Source organism: Myotis myotis, unplaced genomic scaffold (genome assembly GCF_014108235.1).
Source record: "Myotis myotis isolate mMyoMyo1 unplaced genomic scaffold, mMyoMyo1.p scaffold_m19_p_1, whole genome shotgun sequence".
NCBI classification, from domain to species: Eukaryota; Metazoa; Chordata; class Mammalia; order Chiroptera; family Vespertilionidae; genus Myotis; species Myotis myotis.
In genome coordinates this window covers 71,851,950-71,873,793 of record NW_023416313.1, presented here as the reverse complement: position 1 = coordinate 71,873,793, position 21,844 = coordinate 71,851,950, and positions in this window count along the sequence as shown.

Below are 21,844 nucleotides of genomic sequence, written 5' to 3'. Positions count from 1 at the left end.
TCTACTTTATGAACATACCATAATTTATCCATCTATTGTGACAGATATTAGAGATTTTTTTTTTTTTTTACTATTACGAATGTTACTTGTATGAACATACTTGTATCGTCTTTTGGTCTACATATGTATGTACTTTTGCTGTGTTCTCTATTATACCTAATGACCCATTTGAAGAATTTTTTGGTCCTAAAACTTTGGAGTTAGTAATTTTGAAGGTCTTAATACTCAAGGAAGGAATACTTCTTAGGAAAAATGATTTCAATGAATTAGGACTGGATACTGCTCACTGGCAAGTTTGCTCTCTCTATCACTAACCATGGGGGAAGAGGTCACTCTATTGGCAGGGGTGAGGGATCTATTTTATTTATTTATTTTTAATCCTCACACAATAACATGTTTTTATTGATTTTAGAGAGGAAGAGGGAGAGAGAGAAACATTAATATAAGAAACATCAATCAGTTGCCTCTTATGCTCGCCCTGACCAGGGATCAAACCTGCAACCCAGGTATGTGCCCTGACTAGAAATCCAACCAGCAAACTTTGGGTGCACAGGATGACAATCAACTGACCCACTCCAGCAGGGTGAGAACTCATTTTCAATGTCAGAAATTTTACTGGATGCTCCTTGCCCCCTCTCCATCAAAACACACAGGTAGTAGTTATATATATTTATACATTTATACATATATTTATATATATTTATATATACTTATATATATTTATAGAATATATGTATATTCTATATACTATAAATATGTAATAAACATAATGCATTTATGTATGTTCATATATATTACCTATACTAATCTACACTAATAAAAGAGAAACATGGTAATTGGCGTACGACCGCTACCCTTCCCATTGGCTAATCAGGGCAATATGCAAATTAACTGTCAGCCAAGATGGCGGCTGGCAGCCAGGCAGCTTGAAACTAACATGAGGCTTGCTTGCTTCAGTGACGGAGGACTCCAACGTTCCCCGCCAGCCGCTGCAGGCCTCTGAGCTGCAGTTTCAAACATTGTAACAAATACAGACGCTAAACAAAACTCCAGAAACCAGCTTTCACAAGGCTGGGATCTCAGAGCTGGAGTTGATACAGAGTTTCGAGAACCGAAACAAACCAGATACCTGCTTTCAGGAGCGGAGGCCTAAGAGCTGGAGCCTCAGAGCTAAAGCTGGCCCAGAATAAAAAAAAGAAAAGAAAAAAAGGAGCAGTTGGGAGCTTCAGTCCCAGCCTGAAAACAGCCCTCAGCCCCTCACCCAGACTGGCCAGGCACCCCAGTGGGGACCTCCACCCTGAAGAGTGTGTGACCAGCTGCAAACAGCCCTCAGCCCCTCACCCAGGCTGGCCAGGCACCCCAGTGGGGACCCCCACCCTGATCCAGGACACCCTTCAGGGCAAACCAGCCGGCCCCCACCCGTGCACCAGGCCTCTATTCTATATAATAAAAGGGTAATATGCCTCCCAGCACTGGGATCAGCGGAGCCATGAGGCCTCCCGGCATCCGGATCAGCATGACAGGGAGCAGCGCCCAAACCCCCTGATCACCCTGCGGCTCTGTGTGTGACAGGGGGTGGGGCCACAACCTCCCTATCCGCCCTGCTCTGTTCGTGACAGGGGAAGGCGCCCCAACCCCCTAATAGGCCCTGCTCTGTGGGTGATAGAGGGTGGCGCCCCAACCCCCCCCCGACACGGGCCCTGCTCTGTGTGTGATGGGGTAGAGCCATAACCTCCCCATCGGCCCTGCCCTGAGTGTGACAGTGGTGGCGCCCCAACCCCCTGATCGGCCCTGCTCTGTGGGTGATAGAGGGCGGCGCCCCAACCCCCTGATCCGCCCTGCTGTGTGTGTGACAGGGGGCGGTGTGCCAACTCCCCTATTGGCCCTACTCTGTGAGTGACAGGGGGGAGCTCCCCAACCCCCTGATGGGCCCTGCTCTGTGCGTGACAGGGGGCAGTGCCCCAACCCCCTGATTGGCCCTGCTCTGTGCATGACGGGGTGGCGCCGCAACCTCCCCATCGACTCTGCCTTGAGTGTGACAGGGGGCGGTGCCCCAACCCCCCAATCGGCCCTACCCTGAGCGTGACTGAGGGTGGCATTGCAACCTCCCAATCTGCCCTGCTCTGTGCATGACAGGGGGCGGCACCTCAACTCCCCAATTGGCCCTGCTCTGAGTCCAACCAGGGCCTGCACCTAGGGATTGGGCCTGCCCTCTGCCACCCGGGAGCAGGCCTAAGCCAGCAGGTCGTTATCTCCCAAGGGGTCCCAGACTGCGAGAGGGCACAGGCCGGGCTGAGGGACCCCCCTCCCCCCCAGTGCACAAATTTTTGTGCACCGGGCCTCTAGTAATCTATATTAAGAAAAGGGTAACATGCTAATTAGAACAGACATCTCCCGGACATCCTCCCGGACAAAGCCATGGTGGAGGAGGCTGAGGCAGAAGCGGTTAGGGGCGACCAGGCCAGGAAGGGAGGGCAGTTGGGGGCGACCAGGCCAGCAGGGGAGGGCAGTTAGGGATGACCAGGCAGGCAGGCAGAGTGGTTAGGGGCAATCAGGTAGGCAGGTAAGTGGTTAGGAGCCAGCAGTCTGAGATTATGAGAGGGATGTCCGACAGCCAGTTTAAGCCTGATCCCACAGGCATATCTATACTAATAAAAGGGTAATATGCTAATTAGACTGGACATCCTTCTGGACAAAGCCATGATGGCAGGGGCCGAGGCACAGGTGGTTAGGGGCCAACAGGCCGCAGAGGAGAGCAGTTAGGGGCAACCAGGCCGGCAGGGGAGGGAAGTTAGGGGCAATTAGGAAGGCAGGGGAGGGCAGTTAGGGGCGACTAGGAAGGCAGGCAGGTGAGTGGTTAGGAGCCAGCAGTCGGGATTACAAGAGGGATGTCCAAATGCCAGTTTAGGCCCAATACCTGCAAGATTGGGCCTAAACCGGCATTTGGACATCCCCTGAGGGGTCCCAGAATGGAGGGGGTGCAGGATGGGCTGAGGGACCTCCCCACCATGGATGAATTTCGTGCACCAGGCCTCTGATTTATCTATTTATATAAAAACCCTGGATATAACATCATGACCTGAGGCTCGACCAACCAGAAGGAAGTCAGTCCTGCAGGGGTTGTCTTAGAAACGGCTGCACCCTCCTTGAGCTGTTTCTAGTAAGGGTGAGGTCTGAGGCAGGAACCCACCCTTGGAACGTGGAGGCATATCTTTATAAAGTGTGCTGCACCAGCACAGCCAAGGGTGAACCTGAGTGGGGGCAGCTGAAAGGCTTAGAAAAGACAGACAAGAGAATGAAAGCTGGGTCTTGTTGGGGCGCTGCTTCTCTGAGAGACAGTGACCATGCCCACAGCTGTAGCAGATGCCACGAGGCAAAGTAAGGGCGTGATCAAGATGTTTACAACATTCTCCTGGGTTCCAATCCTACTCAACTACATGCATCTGAACTCTATCAAGCCTACATCACTCAGGTATGTGGGGCCACGTGTTTGGACCATAGGTTCAAGCTTACAACTATAACTGTTGGCTATAATTGTGCTGGGAGGACCCTGCCCTCCAAGCTGGGACTTGCACATGGCAATGAGAGGACTGTGCCCTCTCATCAGTCCAAGGCTTGAACCTGTCCAAAACACTGTAGCGGCTCCCCACAATAAAGTTTTAATACATTATATTAGAGGTTGTGGTGGTACTGTTTTACCCACAGCATCTACAGGATTGGTAAATTGCTGCAAATTTACTTTTCAGTGGAAGAACCTTTCATTCCCAATATAAATGACCAATTCCATTAAATGAAACTTCAATTTCTAGACTTGATATAAACAATGAAGTTGCTAAAACTATTAAAAAGGCCCGCCTTCTCATTGGTGAAGGCATCATGGCACCCAGTCATGCTATAAACGCCATAGACAGATTACTAAGAGAAATTATGAATTTGAATGTTGTATTTGGTGGGAAAGTTCTTATTGAAGGGGATTTTCGACAATGTCTCAGTATTGTACTGGATGCTATGGGATTAGCCATAGTACAAATGAGTTTAAAGTACTGTAATGTTTAGGGATGTTTCAGAAAGTTGTCTCTTAAAACAAATATGAGATCAGAGGATTCTGCTTATAGTGAATAGTTAGTAAAACTTGGAGATGGCAAACTTGATAGCAGTTTTCATTTAGGAATGGATATTATTGATATCCCCTGTGAAATGATTTGTAATGGATCTATTATTGAAGCTACCTTTGGAAATAGTATATCTATAGATAATAAAAAGTTAATATCCAAATCAACTGAATGGCAGAACGACCAGTTGCTATAATGCACACTGACCACGACGGGGGAGACACTCAATGCAGGAGCTGCCCCTGGTGGTCAGTGCACTCCCACAGGGGAAGCACCGCTCAGCCAGAAGCTGGGCTCATGGCTGGCAAGTGTAGCAGTGGTAGCAGGAGCCTCTCCCATCTCCATGGCAACACTAAGGATGTCCAACTGACAGCTTAGGCCTGCTTCCTGGGTGGAGTGGGCCTAAACTGTCAGTTGGACATCCCCCAAGGGCTCCCAGACTGCGATAGGGCGCAGGTCAGGCTAAGGGACAACCCCCGAGTGCATGAATTTCATGCACTGGGCCTCTTGTCTATAGATAATATTAAAAATATATCTAAACATGCAATTCTTTGTCCAAAAAAATGAGCATGTTCAAAAATTAAATGAAGACATTTTGGATATACTCGATGGAGATTTTCACACATATTTGAGTGATGATTCCATTGATTCAACAGATGATGCTGAAAAGGAAAATTTTGCCATTGAATTTCTTAATAGTGTTACTCCTTTGGGAATACTGTGTCATAAATTAAAATTGAAAGTGGTGCAATCATCATGATATTGAGAAATCTTAATAGTAAATGGGGTCTTTGTAATGGTACCATATTTATTATCAAAAGATTACGACCTAACATTATCAAAGCTGAAGTATTAACAGGATCTGCAGAGGGAGAGGTTGTTCTGATTCCAAGAATTGATTTGTCCCTGTCTGACACTGGCCTCCCATTTAAATTAATTTGATGACAGTTTCCCGTGATGTCAGCATTTGCAATGATTATTAATAAATCACAAGGACAAACTCTAGACAGAGTAGGAATATTCCTACCTGAACCTGTTTTCGCACATGGTCAGTTATATGTTGCTTTCTCTCGAGTTCAAAGAGCATGTGACATTCAAGTTAAAGTTCTAAATACTTCATCACAAGGGAAATTAGTCAAGCACTCTGAAAGTGTTTTCACTCTTAATGTGGTGTACAGGAAGATATAATAAGTTTAATCACTTTATCAGTCATTGTTTGCATCACTGTTGTTTTTATATCATGTTTTCGTTGTTTTTATATCATGCCTCTGTTGTTGTTATAGCCTTTTGTTACTGTTTATTAATAAATTTACATATTATTTTCATATACATTTTACTAATTTCCTTTCATCTCATACATCTATTATAGAGAAAGGGCAAATAGCAATATTAAAATATTTCCGTGAATTAATTCCCTTTTAATGTGCATGAATTTTATGCACCATGCTACTAGTATATTATAAATGTCCAGGTCCCCTGCAGTAACCCTTAGGCATTTGTTACTCAAATAAGGGAAATACTGTTAAAAACAAAAGCATTGTGCTGGCTGTTGTTGCTCAGTGGTTAGAGTGTTGGCCTACACACTGAGGGGTCTTGGATTCAATTCCCAATCAAAGGCACCTACCTGGGTTGCAGGTTTGATCCCTAGCCCCAGTTGGGGCATATGTAGGAGGCAACCAATCAATGTGTCTCTCTCACATCAATGGCATTCTCTCAGGAAATTTAAAGATATGTTCAATGGGCCAAAGCAGAGATGAAGTTTTTGACTTTTATTCTCTATACAATCGGAAACCACTGGAAATTTCTTTATTGTGATACCTTTTAATAAAAGCTGTGTTTAGTCTGATAGTGATATGCAACATAGACCAGAGAAGAGGCAAAGAAACGCATAACAATTTACAGTCATAGACCAAATATGAGTTAATGAGAGGCATCATAGTGTAATGAAACGAAGGCTGACATTAGAATCATAGGACTCTAATTACTGGTCTGGTCAACTTGGAGAAGTCATTTAACCTTTCTGATTCTCCTTCCTATTTACATGACATGCCAGTCACCTTGTAGGCTTTCAATGGCATGAAATATTAATAACTTCAGTTTAACTCAGAGAGTGGTTGTACAAATATAATTGAATATCTTTTAAAATCCTATATAATGAGTGCCGCTCAGCCAGAAGCGGAACTCACGGCTGGCGAATGCAGCAGCGGGTGGTAGGAGCCTCTCCCACCTCTTCGGCAGTGCTAAGGACCCCTTGGGGGATGTTTGACATTGCTGGCTTATACTAGGAATGTCAGGCAACTGAAAGTCTTGTCTTTACCACATGCCTGCTGTTAGGCCAGATTCTCTGAGTGCCTCTTCTTTACATTTGTCCCTAACATGTTTCAGATTGTTTTACACATGACTATTACTCTTTATGAGACTTCTGTATTAATATGCACTAGACCAGTGGTCGGCAAACCGCGGCTCGGGAGCCACATGCGGCTTTTTGGCCCCTTGAGTGCGGCTCTTCCACAAAATAGCACATGCGCGCACGCACAGTGTGATTGAAACTTTGTGGCCCATGCCCAGAAGTCGGTTTTCGGCCTGGGCGAGTCTATTTTGAAGAAGTGGTGTTAGAAGAAGTGGGGGGTGTCAGTCCGTCGGTCTGGCGACGGGAGACGCAGCGCAGGGGAGGCGTGTGCGATTCATGCACGAGTTGAGTGAGCCAGTCAGTTAACAGTTTCATTGTGCAGTGGTTAGTGCTAGTCGCGTCTGCAAATCGCACGTCGGTGACAAAAGTACCTACTCAAAGCATAAAGTTACTTGTATTTTTCCAACCAGCTGCAAATCCTACAGGTATTTTTTATCATCAATTTAAGAATTGTAATTATTTTGTGTTGGTGGCTTTATTATTATAAAATGAAACATTTTTTTAGGTGCCCTGTATGTTGAGATGGTTTGGACATATAGAGAGGATGAATGAAAGGAGATAGACAAAACAAGTATACAAGAGGAGTGTGGATGGGAGAGTTGGAGGGGGTCGACCTCAGCAAACGTACCTCAATCAGATTGAGGACGTTTTTAGCAAAGGCCAGCTTAGGAGTACCCTAATTAAGTTAATAACAATGTACCTACCTATATAGTTTAAGTTTAAAAAACTTGGCTCTCAAAAGAAATTTCAATCGTTGTACTGTTGATATTTGGCTCCGTTGACTAAAGAGTTTGCCGACCACTGCACTAGACCATTGGTTTTTTTGGTGTTCTGAACACTAGGGATATCTACAGAACCTTCTGAGGCATCCTGAGTTGGAGTGGAGACTGGAGGTGAAGGGAAAGTGCGAAAGAAGCTGAGTGGGCAAGGCCTCAGCCTCCAACCCAGGCATTATCTTAGTTTTACAGACTTAAGAATTCCTGGGGGGAGAACCAAGATGGCGGCATAGGTTAACGCCGGAGTTTGCTGCCTTGAACAACTACTTCAAAAGTGAAACTAAAAAACGGAACGGACATCACCCAGAACCACAGGAACGCTGGCTGAGTGGAAGTCCTACAACTAGGAGGAAAGAGAAACGCATACGGACACTCAGAGGAGGCGCAGTGCTGAAGTCAAATTCTGAGGTGCGGAGTGCGCAGAGCGGGCTGGCGGCGGAGGGCGCGGTTGGCGTTTTCAATCGGGAGGGAGTCGCAGACTCTGAGCTCCAGATACGGGCGAGTCTTTAGGGACCCAGACTCAAATGGGAGAAGCGGGACTGTCTGGCTTCGGTCGGAACTCGAAGGCAGCTTTCTCTCTGAGCTTTGCAGCGGGTGCTGGGACTCAGAGAGGCAGAGCCCTGGGGACAGAACTGAGAGCCGCCATAACTGCTCTCTCCGGCCCACCCTGTTGATCCTGTGCGACCCGCCCCACCCAAACCCTGCACAGAGGCATTTGCCGGATAGCCTCAGGCAAAGGCTAGATTAGCACCTCCCTAGAGGACAGAAGTTCTCTCACTGCAGACACAGCTGATTCTCACAGCCACTTGGCCTGGAGGTCAAACCCTCCCTGGAATTAGCTACAACAATCAAGGCTTAACTACAAGACTGCGCACAAAGACCACTAGGGGGTGCACCAAGAAAGCATAACAAAATGCGGAGACAAAGAAACAGGACAAAATTGTCAATGGAAGATATAGAGTTCAGAACCACACTTTTAAGGTCTCTCAAGAGCTGTTTAGAAGCTGCCGATAAACTTAATGAGATCTACAAGAAAACTAATGAGACCCTCGATATTATGATGGGGAACCAACTAGAAATTAAGCATACACGGACTGAAATAACGAATATTATACAGACTCCCGACAGCAGACCAGAGGAGCGCAAGAATCAAGTCAATGATTTGAAATGCGAGGAAGCAAAAAACACCCAACCGGAAAAGCAGAATGAAAAAGAATCCAAAAATGCGAGGATAGTGTAAGGAGCCTCTGGGACAGCTTCAAGCGTACCAACATCAGAATTATAGGGGTGCCAGAAGATGAGAGAGAGCAAGATATTGAAAACCTATTTGAAGAAATAATGACAGAAAACTTCCCCCACCTGGTGAAAGAAATGGACTTACAGGTCCAAGAAGCACGGAGAACCCCAAACAAAAGGAATCCAAAGAGGACCACACCAAGACACATCATAATTAAAATGCCAAGAGCAAAACACAAAGAGAGAATCTTAAAAGCAGCAAAAGAAACTCAGTTACCTACAAGGGAATACCCATACGACTGTCAGCTGATTTCTCAACAGAAACTTTGCAGGCCAGAAGGGAGTGGCAAGAAATATTCAAAGTGATGAATACCAAGAACCTACAACCAAGATTACTTTATCCAGCAAAGCTATCATTCAGAACTGAAGGTCAGATAAAGAGCTTCACAGATAAGAAAAAGCTAAAGGAGTTCACCACCACCAAACCAGGATTATATGAAATGCTGAAAGGTATCCTTTAAGAAGAGGAAGAGGAAGAAAAAGGTAAAGATACAAATTATGAACAACAAATATGCATCTATCAACAAGTGAATCTAAGAATCAAGTGAATAAATAATCTGATGAACAGAATGAACTGGTGATTATAATAGAATCAGGGACATAGAAAGGGAATGGACTGACTATTCTTGGGGGGGAAAGGGGTGTGGGAGATGCGGGAAGAGACTGGACAAAAATCGTGCACCTATGGATGAGGACAGTGGGTGGGGAGTGAGGGCGGAGGGTGGGGCGGGAACTGGGAGGAGGGGAGTTATGGGGGGAAAAAAGAGGAACAAATGTAATAATCTGAACAATAAAGATTTAATTAAAAAAAAAAAAGAATTCCTGAGGAAAAAATAAAATATGAAAATCATCTAAGTTTTATCCATGAGCCATGCTCGGAGCCTGATCTACTGAGTGAATATTAAATTTAAAATGCCCCTCATTTCTTTCTGTACTCCCTTTCTTATTTGGCATATAAACTTTTATTCTGACACTTGAGTTTCTTGAGGTGGGAACACTCATTTCTGAGGAAGAGTTGCTGATTTTACATACACAGAAGTACATTTAGATTCATTTATTTATTTATATTTATTTATTTATATTTATTTATTTTAGAGAGAAAGAGGTAGGGGAAGAGAGGCAAGGTTAGGGAGAGAGAGAGAAACATTAATTTGTTGTTCCATTTATTTATGCATTTATTGATTGATTCCTTTTTTGTGGTTGTTAATCTTCACCCGACGACATTTTTCCATTGACTATCGGAGAGTGGAAAGGAGGGGGAGAGATGAGAGAAACACTGATGTGAGAGACACATCAATTGTTTCCCTCCTGCATGCGCCCTAACCAGGGCCAGGGACCCAGCTTACAACCAAGATACATGCACCCTTGACAGGAATCAAACTCGGGACCCTTCAGTCTGCAGGCCAATGCTCTATCCACTGAGCCAAACAAGTAAGGGCTATTAGTTTACTCTTGTATGTGCCTTGACCAGGAATTGAACCTACAACCTTGATATATTGGAACAACACTCTAACCAACTGAGCTACCTGGCCAGAGCCCCATTTTCTAAAAGGAAAAATTTTATATACATATTCACACATTAGCAATGGAAACCTCTATTAACAAATCCTATGGGTATTATACACACAAAAGGGTTCTAAAGGCTGAGGGGTGGAAAAATCATACAACCACATGGAAAATTGCCCCTACAAAATCATGATCTTCTACCTTAGGCCCTTAACAAGGCTCCCCTCCCCTCCCCTCCCCTCCCCTCCCCTTATTTTTAATCAGTATATTTGAAATTTCTATACCATTTGACACTTGATATTTGGAATGGGTGGTCAGATATCTTTTGGGTGACAAGTGGGAATCAATGGAGGGATGGGAAAAGTTGCTCTTAAACTCAAGTACCCAATGAATTATAAATAACTATAGTAGCCAGAATAATGTACCCTTCCTTCCCTCCCCCCCCACCAAAGGTGTCCACATCCCGGTCCCTAACCTGTGAATATGTTATGTTACATAGCAAGGGGGTGAGGCTGTGGATGGAATTGAGGTTGCCTTCAGATGGGGAGATTATCCTGGATATCCATGTAGGCCCACTATACATCACAAAGGTCTTCATAAAGGAAAGGAGGCAGAAGAGTATGTCAGACTGATGCAATGTGAGGAAGACGCAACCAGCCTTGCTGCCTTTGAAGATGGAAAGGGCAGCCATGAGCTAAGGAATGCTGGTGGCCTCTAGAAGCTAGAAAGGGCAAGAAACAGATTTTGCCTTATAACCTTCAGAAAAGAACCAACTCTGTTTATACCTTTAGATCAGTGAGACCCATTTCAGGTTTTTGAGCTCCAAATCTATGACTGGGGTTTTTAAGTCACTAAGTTTTGTACTAATTTGTTACACAAAGAAACTATGACAACAACCATTTCTAATTTTCCTTTAAAAAATAGTTGAATCTTGTGACTTTTTCTATCAAGTCTAATTTATTTAGTGGGGGCTTTGGGGTGGTGATAAAAAGGAAACCAGGATAAAATGAGAGTTCTTTAGTTCTTTATCCCTTTAACTACTCTCCTGCTGATCTTCATACTCTCAGTTGTTTGCTTACATCATATATAAACAAAAGTCCTAATACCAGAAATAGAAATCCCTATGAAAACTTAGGGTACAAACTTGCTTTAGGAACAAAAGTATAAGGAAAAATTAATCCTGTGAGATTATACTTTACCATAGTGAACAGAAAACTTGTTGGTTCTTGTTAGGAAGCAATTGATAATCGCAGTGGAGGGGAATGTGAGTGAACCAATCTGACACTGAAAGCAGGCCTCAGAGCCAACCTAAACCATACAGTAACACCCAAGTATAAATGTACAGATTCTTTGGCAACCAATCTCCAACCTTTTAAAGCTTTCATCCAACAACTCAATATGATTTTAACCTAAATTCAGTTCTTCCTGCTTTGCTTGAATACTTGACCTACAGTGGTGAGGAACTTCCATGTGCAGGCCCTATCAATTGGTCTGGCCCTGTCAAGGCAACCGCAGGCGGGACTCGAAATTCCATAAATCTAGGAGCTTTTTTCATAGCAACATAATTTTTAAGTTGATAATTTTATATGGCCTGTGAATGATGTTATATTCAAATGACCGTTGGCAGAAAAAATGTTCCCCACCCCTGCCCTAAAGCATAGGAAGTAACTATTAATGCTTCAAGCTAAGAGAATTTCTTGCTAATAAAATAGAAAGGTAGGATGCCTCTTTCAGATGGGCAGAGAGGTGGATCATTCCTGCTGTATCAAGGAAACACCGTGGAACATTTTCTCATAGGCTGTAACACATACAGAAGGGTTGGATTTAGAGAAAAGCCCTTTGTGGGTAGACCTGGAGACATAACATTTTTTATTAGTGTTCTGATCCCTGAACAGGAACGAACCTTGAAATGTATCTATGCCCTTTCTTTCTCCCATTTCTTTCACTTTATAATCCTATTTACTTATCTGTCCTACCTGCCCCAGCATTTCTTGGCTCTACTCAGGAGTCACAAGATCAGACAACAAATTTGACTTTAGGTATGTGACAAAAGGATTTTTAAAACCTCTATATCAGTGTTCCTCAAACTAGAATCTTTTCTCTACCAGATTTTTTTTCCTTTTTGTGATTTATTTCATTAATCTATAATAATTAATATAAGCACAGTCCACATCACTTTGATTCCCACTTACAACCAAGTACTGCCATGTGATTCTAGAGCAGTGATGGCGAACCTTTTGAGCTCGGCGTGCCAGCATTTTGAAAAACCCTAACTTAACTCTGGTGCCGTGTCACATATAGAAATTTTTTGATGTTTGCAACCATAGTAAAACAAAGATTTATATTTTTGATATTTATTTTATATATTTAAATGCCATTTAACAAAGAAAAATCAACCAAAAAAATGAGTTTGCGTGTCACCTCTGACACGCGTGTCATAGGTTCGCCATCACTGTTCTAGAGCCTGTGTTATGTTTAGATTTATGATCTTGTTGGCACATGTAATAGTACTTTATCTTAGGCAAGTGAGAACAGAAACAGATAATAAATGCTTCTTTCTGGCAATGTGAAAGCCAAATGACACCAATGAAAGAATGAACAAAGGTCTCCTAAAGGTTCTAGTAGAGAAAACTTGTTATTATATGTGGAACACACAGCATGGTAGAGACATGCCAAATTTTAAAAACCTAAATTGTGGTAATTTTTTGTTTCAAGAGGCAATTTGTAAAAAAATAAAAATCCAGTAGCTGATATTAATTTTATTAGTTTATATTTTTCCACATTTAATATGTTAATTCCAATTTAAATTTACCTCCTATACTATGAGTCCTTAGCATCTGCAACTATTAATTATTGCAATTATTTTAGGTCTTTCTTTCAACCACATTTTGTCTAGATAATTTTAATAGCATTCCAAGTGGTCTCTTTGCCTCTAGTCTCTACACCAACACACACTTTCATTACATCTGTCACATTGATATCATAGTTATATTTTTGGAATTAAAATCTGATCAAGATTTTCTTTTAAGGTATAGATTCAATACTCCCATCCTGTATCCTTCAGAATATTATCTGAGCTCATTAACATGGCATGTTAAGGCCCTCAAGATATCCATCCAACTTTGTCTTTCAACTTTTGTCTCATTTACTATTTAAAGTATGTTTTTATTGATTTTAGAGAGAGGGGAAGGGAGAGGGAGAGAAACATTATCAGCTGCTTCTTGCACACCCCCCACCAGGGCTGTTGTCTCATTTAATTTCTTCTTCTTTCTCTCCCCACCACCAATACCCTCCACCATCGCCCCTACTCTCTCTTTCTCTCTCTTCCTTCCCACCCCCCCCACCTGCCTGAAGTTAAAGTACTTTGGAAACTTACTTACCAGGTCAAGTTCTCTGACACTTGTCTTTGTTCCCTTTGTCTGGGAGCCTTTCTCCCTTTTCTTTTTTCCACCTTCATTTGTTTCAAGATAAACTCTCTTCCATAAGAAACTTTCTCTTACTACCCTCAGCTTACATGCATTTATGTCATCAAACACATTATGGTAATTGTTTGATCCTTAATGGTCTCCCCAATTAAAAGGTGTCCTTTTTTTATATATGTAAGAGTTTCTTTGAGACAAACTGACAACATTGCCAGGAAGCAAGATTTTAAATGCTTTCTAAAGGCCATTCTCAAAGGTGACATCTAGGTCTTTCATCTATGTATCTTCAGCATCTAGCTCAGGGTCTGGCACATAATAGGCATTCAGAAAAATTTTAATGAACAATTAGGAGAATGGGAGTGCTTCTATCAACAGATCTCTACTATATCAATCTTCTTCAGCCTGAACCTAAAACACCTCTTAGCTTAGTCAAACCTAAATATCACTGACACGCTATGACAGTCTCTTGGTTTTGCCTCAACCTGCAGCAAAAGCAGTTACATATTATAAATGGATGTTTTTTTAAACCTGTATTTGTAAGCAGGGAGGCTTTCTGGAAGGCAGAATGCACTATTATATGTGAGCAATGTTATGGTGACTAGATTTCAAACTGGCAAGTACACATAAGGCAATTAAGTTATATGAAACTTAACCACAATGGTGGAAGCTTGAATTCTGTTTCCTAGGGTAGGAAACCTTGTAGTGTTTGAGCAAAGAGGAGGAATAAGAAAAAAAGGGTTTCTTTCTCATTCCCAGTTTCCCCAAGAATAGTGTTAGCCACTGACATTTTCCTTTGCACTTCTTTCTGCATCTCTCAGAGTCTCCAATGTCCTACCACTAAAATACTCCAAAGTAATCTTCCTCTTCTCTCCATTAGTGAGAAGGAAAACTAAATTCATACAAATCTGTGAATATCTAATTATATCTTAACTCTCACTTTTTGGGGGCGGGACTACATTAGTCCAAGAGAGTTGAATTTCAGCACTGTAGCACCCAGGGCTTTTTTTTTTTTTTTATGGGGTGTTTTGTAAGATGGGGAATCTGTGTCATGCTGTTTTCTTACCAGGTACATATGGTAAAGCCAATTTCATTATTATGTAATCATTAACTTTGAGATTTCTCATGCTTTGATGATGGGATATCTGTGAAACTGTCACACTTCTTCAACTCCAAATGAAGTGTAATTTTTTTTAAATGTAGTGTAATGTTTCTTAGTTTCATTCTTTTAGTGCCATGTGTTATGTGCAATGAAAAAATTCAACTGGTACTTGATAGTATATTTTTTTTAAAAAGCCTCACATAAGTGGTTTAGTTAAATCACTTAGATACTATATAGATCTAATTCTTTAGAACCAATATGTACAACATTCCCACAATCATTCCTAACTGTAATAGAAAGATTTTAAATTTATCATCACTACTTTACTAAAGAAATCTTGTATAAGCCTCGTAAGTAACCCAATCCCGTCAGAGCAGCAGCAGCCATGTGCAGCCTGCCCCTGCCCGCCTGAGGACCAGCAGCCGCGCACAGCCGGTCCCCATACGAGGAGCAGCAGACTCACGAGCAGCCCATCCAAGTCTGGGGAGCAGCAGCTACGTGAGGAACACACCTCCGTACAAGGAGCAGCAGCCCCATGAGCAGCCTGCCCCCATCTGAGGAATTGCAGCTGCACAAGCTACCCATGCTCGTCCAGGAGCAACAGCCATGCACAACCTGCCCCTATCCAAGCAGCAGCAGTCTTGTGAGCAGCCTGCCCCTGTCCGAGGAGCAGCAGCCACACAAGCAGCCCACCTCCACCAGCCAGAGGAGCCACCACTGCTGCAAGCAACCGCGCAAGCAGTGCCCACCAGGAGCAGCCGCCGCCCGAGGAGCCACTGCCACCTGAGGAGCAGCCCCCGCATGACTCGACACCTAGATCCTTCAGTGAGAGCAAAAATGGGGAGACAAAGAAACCCCCAAAGGAAAGAAAAGGAAGAATCATCAGAAAAGGAGCCAAATGAAATGGAGGCATGCAATATGTCAGAAAAAGAATTCAGAATGAGTATCATACAGTTCATAAACTGGATGGATGAAAAAAATCAACAACTTATGTAAGAATCAAGAAGAAATAAAGAGCCCTGACCGGTTTGGCTCAGTGGATACAGTGTCGGCCTGTGGACTGAAGGGTCCCAGGTTCGATTCCAGTCAAGGGCACATCCCCAGTAGGGGCTGTACAGGAGGCAACTAATCCATGTTTCTCTCTCATTGATGTTTCTAACTCTCTGTCCCCCTCCCTTCCTTTCTGTAAAAAATCAATAAAATATATTTTTTTTAAAAAAAGAAGAAATGAAGAGTGAAATAGCTGCAATAAAAAACACTATGGAAAGTTTCAACAGTAGACTAGTAGAAGCGGAGGACTGAATTAGCAAATTAGAAGACAGGGAAGCAAAACAGACCCAAACTGAACTGCAATTGAAGAAAAAAATTAAAAGACAGGAGGAGAGCCTAGGGAGCTTTGGGACAACATGAAACAAAGCAACATATGAATAATAGGGGTGCCAGAACATAATAAGAGGAACAAGGGTTAGAAAACCTATTTAAAGAAATAATGTCAGAAAACTTCCCTGATGTGGGGAAGAAAAAAGTGCAGAGAGTCTCAATCAATATGGACCTGAAACGACCCACACTAAAGACACATCGTAATTACGATGGCAAAAGTTTAGGACAAAGAGAGAAGCTTAAAGGCTGCAAGAGTGAGACAGAAAGTTATATACAAGGGATCTCCCATTAGATTATCAAATGATTTCTCAACAGAAACATCAGGCCAGAAAAGAATGGAAGGAAGTTTACCAAGTGATGCAAAGCAAGGGAATTGAATACAAGAATACTCTATCCAGCAAGACTATCATTCAAAATTAAAGGTGAAATAAGGTACTTCACAGACCAAAGAAGGCTAAGGGAGTTTATCACCACCAAGCCAGCAAGGGAAGAAATGCTAAAGGGACTGGCGTAAAAAGAAGAAATAAAAAGGGAAGAAGGAACACAGGCACACACACAAATGGCAACAAACAAGTACCTATCAATAATAACTTTAAACGTAAAAGGACTAAATGCTCCAATCAAAAGACATAGAGTGGTTGAATGGATAAGAAACATGACCCATAAATATGCTGTCTACAAAAGACCCACCCCAGAACAAGGGACTCACACAGACTGAAAGTAAAGGGATGGAAAAATATATTCCAGGCATGGAAATGAAAAAAAAAAAAAAAAAAAGCTGGGGTAGCAATACTTGTATCTGACAAAATAGACCTCAAAATGAAGGACATAACAAGAAATACGGAAGACCACTTCCTGATACTAAAGGGATCAATACAACAAGAGGATATAACCCTGGTAAACGTATATGCACCCAATGCAGGAGCACCCAAATACATAAAAAATCTCCTGGAAGATATCAAGGGAGAGATCAACAACAATACAATCATTGTAGGGGACTTTAATACTCCACTGACATCACTGGATAAATCCTCTAGACAAAAAAAATCAGCAAAGAAACATCAACCCTAAATGACTCACTAGATCAGATGGACTTAATTGACATATTCAGAACATCTCACCCCAAAGCCAAGAAATATATGTTCTTCTCAAATGCACATGGGACATTTTCAAAGATAGACCATGTACTGGGTCACAGGCAAAGTCTCTCTAAATTCAAGAAAATTGAAATCATATCAAGCATCTTCGCAGACCACAATGGCATATTATTAGAAATAAACTACAATAAAAACAATAAAAAAATTCAAACACTTGGAAGCTGAATAGCATGCTATTAAACAATGATTGGCTTGCCAAAGAGATGAAAGAAGACATTAAAAACATCCTGGAAATGAATGACAACGAAAACAAAATAATCCAAAATCTGTGGGACACAGTGAAAGCGGTCTACAGGCCTAACTCAAAAAACAAGAAAAAAAAATGATAATAAATCATCTAACTCTACAACTTGAAGAATTAGAAAGAGAAAAACAAGAAAATCCCAGAGTGAGCAGAAAGAAGGAGATAATAAAGATCAGAACGGAAATATATGACATAGAGACAAAAAACAACAAAAGTTCAATGAAACCAAGAGCTGGTTCTTTGAAAGGATAAACAAGATTGATGAGCCTCTAGCCAGGCTCACCAAGAAGCAAAGAGAGAGGACTCAAATAAACAAAATCAGAAATGAAAGAGGCAAAAAAACAACAGACCCCACAGAAATACAAAGAATTGTTTAAAAATACTATGAATAACTCTATTCCAACAAACTAGACAACCTAGAGGAAATGGACATATTCCTAGAAAAATACAACCTTCCAAAACTCAATCAGGAAAAATCTAAAAATCTCAATAGGCCGATAACTATGGAAGAAATTGAAACAGTAATCAAAAAGCTTCCAGCAAACAGAAGCCCGGGGCCAATTGGCTTCACAGGGGAGTTTTACCAAACATTCAAGGAAGAACTAAAACCTATCCTCCTCAGACTATTCCAAAAAATTCAAGAGGAAGGGACTCTTCCAAGCTCATTCTATGAAGCCAGCATTACCCTAATACCAAAATCAGGTAAAGACAACACAATGAAAGAGAATTACAGGCCAATATCTCTCATGAACACAGATGCCAAAATCCTCAACAAAATTCTAGCAAATCAGATCCAGCATTACATCAGAAAGATCATACACCATAATCAAGTAGGATTTATCCTGGGGATGCAAAGATGGTACAATATTCACAAATCAATAAATGTGATAATCACAAACAAATTGAGAGATAAAAATCAGTCATATCAATTGATGAAGAAAAAGCATTTGACAAAATCCAACACCCTTTCTTGATAAAAACCTTCAGCAAAGTGGGAATAGAGGGATCATACCTCAACATAATAAAAGCCTTATACAACAAACCTACAGCCAACATCATACTCAATGGGCAAAAACTAAAATCATTTCACCTAAGAACAGGAACAAGACAGGGATGCCCACTTTCACCACTCCTGCTCGACATACTACTGGAAGTGCTAGCCATAGCAATTAGACCAGAAGAAGAAATAAAAGGTATCCAAATTGGAAAAGAAGATGTAAAGCTGTCATTATTCGCAGATGACATCATACTGTACATAGAAATCCTAAAGTCTCCATCAAAAAATTATTAGACTTTTTTTTAAATTTTTTTATTTATTTATTTTTTAAAACATATTTTATTGATTTTTTACAGAGAAGAAGGGAGAGAGATAGAGAGTTAGAAACATCGATGAGAGAGAAACATCGATCAGCTGCCTCCTGCACATCTCCTACTGGGGATGTGCCCGCAACCCAGGTGCATGCCCTTGACCGGAATCGAACCTGGGACCTTTCAGTCGGCAGGCCGACGCTCTATCCATTGAGCCAAACCAGTTTCGGCAAAAAATTATTAGACTTAATAAATGAATTCAGCAATGTAGCAGGGTACAAAGTAACACCAAGAAATCTATGGCATTTTTATAGACCAATTGTGAACTTACAGAAAGAGAGATTTAAAAAAAATCCTATTTACCATCGCACCAAAAAAATTAAGATACCTAGGAATAAACTTAACTAAGGACATAAAAGACCTGTACTTGGAAAACTACAGGACATTGAAAAAAGAGATAGAGGAAGACAAAAACAGATGGAAGAACATACCGTGTTCATGGATTGGTAGAATCAATGTCATCAAAATGTCCACACTTACCCAAAGCAATCTATAGATTCAGTGAACTCTCCATTAAAATACCAACGATATATTTCACCGACCTAGTACGAACTCTCCAAAAATTCATATGGAATAAAAAAAGACCCCTGAATAGGTGCAGCAATCCTGAGAAAGAAGACAAAGTAGGAGGGATCTCAATACCAGATATCAAGCTGTATTACAAAGCCACTGTTCTCAATACTGCCTGGTACTGGCACAAGAACAGAAATATATACCAATGGAATAGAATAGAGAACCCAGAAATCAACCCAAACCACTATGCTCAATTAATATTTGACAAAGGAGGCAAGAACATACAATGGAGTCAAGACAGTCTCTTCAATAAATGATTTTGGGAAAATTGGACAGACACATGAAAAAAATGAAACTAGATCACCAACTTACACTATACACAAAAATAAACAAAGGAGTTAAACATAAGACGGAAAAACCATAAAAATCTTAGAGTAGCAGTTCTCAACCTGTGGGTTACAACCCCTTTGGGGGTCGAATGACCCTTAGGTGACAGGGGTCGCCTAAGACCATCAGAAACACATATATAATTACATATTGTTTTTGTGATTAATCACTATGCTTTAATTATGTTCAATTTGTAACAATGAAAATACATCCTAAATATCAGATATTTACATTACGATTCATAACATTAGCAAAATTACAGTTATGAAGTAGCAACGAAAATAATTTTATGGTTGGGGGTCACCACAACATGAGGAACTGTACTAAAGGGTCGCGGCATTAGGAAGGTTGAGAATCACTGCCCTGAGGGGTCCCGGATTGAGAGAGGGTGCAGGCCAGGTGGAGGGGACTCCCCCTTGCACACACACACACACCACCCCCCCCCCACCTCAGCCATGCACGAATTTCATGCACTGAGCCTCTAGTATTTAATAATATATTTCCAGACTGATTTCACATTTTGGTTTTAATTTTTTAAAAGTTTACATTGAGATTATTCACTCTTTTAAAGTGTACAACTCATTGGGTTTTAGTATATTAAGAGTTGTGTAACCATTACCATTATATAATTTTAGAGTATTTATCATCTCTCCCTAAAAGACCCCAAACTCATCAGCAGTCATTCCCCATTCCCCCTGACCCTAGTCCATGGCAACCAGTAATCTAGTACTTTCTGTTTCTATGGATTTGCCTACAATATGGCCTCTTGTGTCTGACTTTTTTTACTAAGCAGAGTATTTTCAAGCTTCAAGATACATGTTGTAGCCCTGGCTGGGGCATCATCAGGTTCAATTCTGGGTCAGAACACATGCCCAGGTTTCAGGTTGTCCTTGATCAGGGTCCATATTTGAGGCAACTGATTGATATTTCTCTCTCACATCAATGTTATCCTCTGTCTTACAAATCAATTTTAAAAAACATTTTTTTAAAAGATACATGTTGTAGCATATATCAATATTGTGTCCCTTATTAACTAATACTATTATAAACAGATATACTATATTTTATATATCCATTTACCAGCTGATGGACATTTGGGTTATTTCCACTTTTGGCTGTTATGAATAATGCCACTTGAACATTCACGTATACATGAAGATTTTATGTGGAAAATATTCCGATTTATTTTTACCTCAAACATTTGTTCATGGTCCATTATGTGCCAAAAACCATCTTAAGGTCAAAATGATGTTCTTAGCATGAAATAAAGTACAGTCTCCTAAACCACATGACTTGTGTTGATCATAAGTATGAGATTCTGAACAGGTAAGCTATAGAATCACATTTGATTTTCATGAAAACAATATGAAGTAACATTTAGCTGAATAAGTTCCAAGCAGAGTATGTAAACATGCATTCTGAATATAAAATCTGGATTCCTGGTCAGGGCACATGCCCCGATTGCAGGTTTGATCCCCAGTAGAGGGCATGCAGGAGGCAGCTGATCAATGATTCTCTCTGATCATTTATGTTTCTATCCTTCTCCCCTTGTCTCTGAAAATAAAAATATATATATTTTTAAAAAGTGTGAGCTTTGAGGCCAGGTTTAAATCCTGGCTCTACTAATTATTATATGAATTTGAGTGTTTCATCTAACAGGGATTTGATGAGATAATGAGGACCTAGCATACAGTACTTCAAATAATAACTATTAACACTTATTTTAAAAAATTTTAAATATACAGTATTTTAATTTCTTTCAACCTTATTATTTTCCGTTTGTGTTCTTCCACCACATCTTATTTGTGAAGGTGTATAATGAATAAGAATAAGATAGTAAAATCTAAGTTATCCAGAATGCTTGGGAAATGAACCATTCTGGATAGGTAAATTTTCCATAAGGGCACTTTATAGGTATAAAAAAAAAACAAAAAACACCAATGGGATAAAACTATTTCCTAAACCTATTACACACATCCATGCCTTTTTTTAAAAAAAATATAGTTTTTATTGATATCAGAGAAGGGAGAGGGATAGATAGAAACATCAATGATGAGGAAACATTGATCGGCTGACTCCTGCACGCCCTCTACTGGGGACTGGGCCCACAACCCAGGCATGTGCGCTGACGGGAATCGAACTGCAACCTCCTGGTTCATAGGTAGACGCTAAGC